The sequence below is a fragment of the Gossypium hirsutum genome, chromosome A02 (assembly GCF_007990345.1).
Source record: "Gossypium hirsutum isolate 1008001.06 chromosome A02, Gossypium_hirsutum_v2.1, whole genome shotgun sequence".
NCBI lineage: Eukaryota > Viridiplantae > Streptophyta > Magnoliopsida > Malvales > Malvaceae > Gossypium > Gossypium hirsutum.
In genome coordinates this window covers 85,798,348-85,803,245 of record NC_053425.1, presented here as the reverse complement: position 1 = coordinate 85,803,245, position 4,898 = coordinate 85,798,348, and the positions used below count along the sequence as shown (strand labels likewise).

At 34.0% G+C, this 4,898-nt stretch overlaps 1 long non-coding RNA gene across 2 annotated transcripts; it reads left to right on the top strand.

The window, feature by feature from the left end:
• The first annotated feature begins 960 nt into the window (after window positions 1–960).
• LOC107951834 (uncharacterized) lies at window positions 961–4,689 on the top strand. 2 transcript variants are annotated; one of them, XR_005907587.1, is made up of 4 exons: window positions 961–1,293; window positions 3,593–3,646; window positions 3,945–4,263; window positions 4,370–4,689. It is a non-coding gene; the product is annotated as an uncharacterized lncRNA (long non-coding RNA). The 2 variants fall into 2 exon arrangements; XR_005907586.1 differs by having other exon boundaries at window positions 3,593–4,263.
• Window positions 4,690–4,898: the final 209 nt, after the last annotated feature.

The following is a 4,898-nucleotide window of genomic DNA, read 5'->3' as shown; positions in this document are numbered from 1 at the left end:
GCGATAGATCTTCTTATGTTAGCAAGTCTCGAAATAAATTTATATAATTGAGAGACTTGTATAGGTTAATGTATTGAGAAAATTAAGCACTAAACCTATTCTTGTGAGGAATATTATTGTAAGATTGCATTTTGATAGTAAAACCTTTATGTTATGGTTTTACTTGTTGATTTCACAATGGGGGAATTTAATGGTGAGAGTATAGAGTCCTCAAGATACAAAAGTGAGGAAAATTGTTACGGGATGTGATAGGATAGGATTATCTGTTGTAATTATTGAAGAGAGTGGATATTTCTCATCGACCTAAACTCGGAGACTTAAGGAAAACCAAACTACGTAAACAACTCCTTTGTGTTCTGTTTGTTTATTGTTTTCATTTTAGTGTGATAGTTTGTTTCCTAGCAGTTGTTTGAGGTAATAAAATATTTACTTATATTTAAAAAAAAATTAAAAATAACTAGTAAAAATTAAAGTAGAGTGAAGTGAGATAAATTGGGGCATAGATATATATAACATCTATGAAATTGATATTTTCAAAAATCTCTATAGTGAAATGGGCGAATAATATGCAAATTGTAAATTAATAATGAATTTGATAACATTGACCTTGTTACGTTATATTGCCATCCTAATATTATGGAAGGACGATGTTGTAATAATGGGATTTACCCACAGAAACTATATGTTTGAACCGGAAATGTGTAGAAATTAGCTAGAATAGGATCATCTTCGAAAGGTATAATTTAGGGAAATGAAAATCACGGTAATATTTGAGGTTGGAATAATTAAGATTATCCCTTGCCTTTTCCCTGTCTTAAAGGACAAAAAGAATCAAATATTCAAATCCCACCTTTCGTGGGTTAAACATATAAAATAATACTATTAAATTAATCCCTTTTCTCCTTTTGGAAAATTTTGCTTAGTAAACCAACAAAGCAGCCAAAAATTTGCTTAAGGACATGTTTGGTTCAGTGTATTAGGTAATCCATTACTGACCAATTACGCGGCTATTACATTACGCCCCTAATCCGGCGTTTGGTTCGCTGTAATAGGTATTACGCGCGTAATACAATCCCCACCTAATCCCCAAATTCCCTGCTTTTCTAATCCCTTCCCAAATCGAGTAATAGGTATTACGTCCGGCTTCCCTCCCCAACTCTCTGTTTTACCCTCCCTCCCTACCCGACCCTCTCCTCTTCTGTCCTCATAATTTCTCCTCCCATTTTCCACTGCTTTCGTTGATGATTCTGTCCTCATCGTTTTTTCTCTCAGTCTCGGCGTTTGGTTTTTGAGGTATGAATAAACTTTTTAATTTCTTGAAGCATTTTACATGAATCTTTTCGTAATAATAGTTTCAGCCATTTTTTGAATGGCTTGGGTTTTTTCCCAGAATTTTCCCTTTGCTTGTTTCTTCTAGTTCTATTTCTTCGTTTTTGTTTTTGGTGCTAAATACTCGCTTGAATATCGAGTTAACTCTTTTTCTTTCTGCTAGTTCTATTTCTTCGTTTTGCTTGTTTCATTTTTTGGTGCTAGTTCCAGAACGTTTTGCTTGTTATACTAATCGATCCCAAGGATCGGGTGGAAGCGAGGGGAAATAAATTTATGCTAAGTGATGCATATTGATGGTGTGAATGTAGTTCACACTTGTAAAGCAAAGCAGTAAAGCCGATAAGATCACTGCTTGCTGATCTGCATGGATTCTTTTTTACTTTGCAAAGCTTTTTTAGATTGAAACATATGCTTTGCTTGCACAGTGTGATCAAATAATGCAGATGATTGAAAAAAGTTGCACAATTCCTAGTTTTCTTCTTTAAACAAGGATTTGTACTTTCTGCTTCTTTTTCTTCATAAAGAACAATTCTGCCTTACTTGTTAAAACATTCAATAATATTTCAAGTGTGCGCATCTTACTTGAATTGGTACTTTAAACATTTGTCTAGGTATAAGCTCCTTCAGCTTTTGAGTCAAAGCCCTCCCAACAAAATATGCCTACAAAATGTTAGCTGATATTCGATTAAACTGCTTATTCAACATACAAAATATGAAATTCATAGAAAGGGGCCGAAATTCAGATAGGAGTTGCACTATTTTAATATCACAACTGTTAAAACCAGAAATTAAGAATGCAAGCAAACACATATCAATACTAGCAAAACATTCTCAAATAATAACATACTAAAGCATTATACAAATTAGGTTGGAAGAAAATTCAAGAAAACAATCTGGACCATGGTTGTTAATATGCTTTTAGCCTGTAAGATTTGAATGATAGTTTTAGACAAAGACCAGACCAATAGAAATGTATACAACCATTGACACATTAAGTTTTACTTAGGTTAGCAATTTACTTGTATAATTTATTTGTATTCACAAAATGCTCATTATTACTTACATTACAATCTCACCTGATATACATATATTGAGACACTCCTGAATTACTCTAGACTCAGATAGGCTGTATGAACACCATAGGCTGAAAATATATGGGGTAAATTCTATACAACTCCTATTTCAACCATTCCCACATAGCACCTTATGATTTTTTCTTTTCCAATTAAAACCTTGTAGTTAAGTTTCAGTTACATAGAGGATTAGCATGCCAATTTTATCTAATAAAATTATGAAAAGAACCTTAGTGTGAATAGATGACTTCTGAGTTGAGGGTATTTTTATAATTTAGCTGATAAATTTAGTGGCATAACTCCCTGAGTTTATAGAATTTAAATACATGATGATAATTGTAACCCAAAGGAAAAAAAAAGAACCACATGGTGCCACGAGGTAAAAGTTGAAACCACAGACATAAATGGAATATAACCTTTTACTCAAAGAATACCAGTAAATATTTGTAACAATTCAAATAAAAAAAGAGGAGCACTAGACAGCTGACTATGCCAACCAATTCTACTTGTATTTTTTAATTTTTAGTAACTACTTGTTAAAACATTTAAGCTGACTATGCCACCACATTTAGCACAAGTCTCGGCTGTTCGGGAGGCTTTATTATGGTTAAACCCTGCCCATATGTGAAGGATTTGATTTGTGTTGAGATCAATTCTCAACACGTTTTCAATGCCGTATATATATAACCTCTAAAAATACTACTAGCTGCATTGGTATTCATGGAGATCAGCTAGTGTTTTTGACTGTATATATATAACCTCTAAAAATACTACTAGCTGCATACATATCAGACAAAAGAAAAAACCTCCATTAATACAAGCTCTTGTTTTTTTTTCCTAGTTCTTTCTATCTGATTTATCTTGTTTCTGGTCCTTCATGTGTTTAACATCCTTAGCATGTGTTGTGTTTTCGAGATTCTTTTGATATTACAATGATTACTCTTTAATAGTTTATTTGTTGTTTAGTTGAATATATTTTGCGGAATCACCCATTTCCTTTGTTTTTATCTTGTTTTCATAATGTTTGCTGTAATATTCATTTTGAATCATATATATTCAAAGCTGCCAAGTTGGTATATTTAATAATCTAAAGGAATGGTTACTAAAAGAGAGGCTGCTTTGGTAAAGTATATGATCAATTTTATAAACTGATTATTTTTGTAACATCGATTTCCCTTTATTGGTTACAGGTTCTTTGTTCCAACACTTCTACATCGCAGTCGTCCCCGATTTGCTCATTACAGGTTAGTTTTCCATTGGTATTCATGGTTGCGAAGGATTTAGGATAGTAGGGTATGTAGTTTTGGGTGTTTAGCTTGCTGCTTTGTTTTATCTGTTAGGCAACACGATAGTGAATTACTTTTGTTGTTCATTGGAGAAGCTTTCACATCTGCTTAGGTTGCCTCCAACTATTGTTGGGGTTTCACTCCTTCCACTGAGAAATGGGGCACTAGATGTGTTTGCCAATATAGCTGCATTTTTGGGGACAAATACATGTGAAGTGGGTCTTAATAGTGTGTTGGGTGGTGCAATTTTTGTTAGTTGTGTTGTTGCAGGGACTGTCTCCCTTTGTGTAGCAGAGAAGAGGATCCAGATTGATAAACGATGCTTTATTAGAGAACCGGAGTAGGGGGAAGGATGGTAGGGGAGAGGGAAAGAATCAGAGTAGGGGAAAAGGGTTAGTAAAGCAACGATGTGAAGGGGGAAGGGAAATCATAAGAGTAGGAGGAGGGATGGTAAGGAAAAGGGAGAGGGATGGGAAATAGGGATGGAAAATGAAAATCTGTAACGGAATCTACTTTGATGGGAGTTCCAGCAGAAAAGTGCAGTTGATGGAATCTACTTTGAAGAGAATGATGAGGTCTCTCTCTGATTTTTTCATCTCCATAAACTTCAATCTCTCTCTCTATATATATATGTATATAAACAACATCATCCCTCACCATTCCTGCTTTTAACTTGTGCAGTATGCTCCTGTGGTTGAGATGTTGGATGAGCCGAGCGGTAGCGAACCCACATCTTAGATAGTTACATCATGTCTTATTATTTTTTGTTAATACATTAACGGCTGTGAGGGTAGTTTTCAACTTTGGAAATAGCAAGTCTGTGGTATATCAGCCTATAGGATCAGAGGTAAACAACACTTGAAATTAATTCCATGTATAAATCAATTATCTAAACTACAATGAACTTCCAATCTTGTCTCAAAATTGTGTGATCATGGACTGGGACATATGCTTAATTTAAGCCCTGAAATGCAGTGTTCGATAGATACAGCTATTTTTTACTTGATGTTCTTTTGTTCCATTCTGTTTATCCTGCTTTGGTTAGAGAACTAGACAAGGGGTGATGCATTTATGATGAACTCCTTTCTCAAAATAAAAAATTGTCTAAAATTCAGTACAATATTCAGAAGATAATAGTAATGGTTATTGAATTTATGTTTATTAAAAATTAATCAATAATTGAGTTGAAGTAAACCGGTGAAATGCTTAC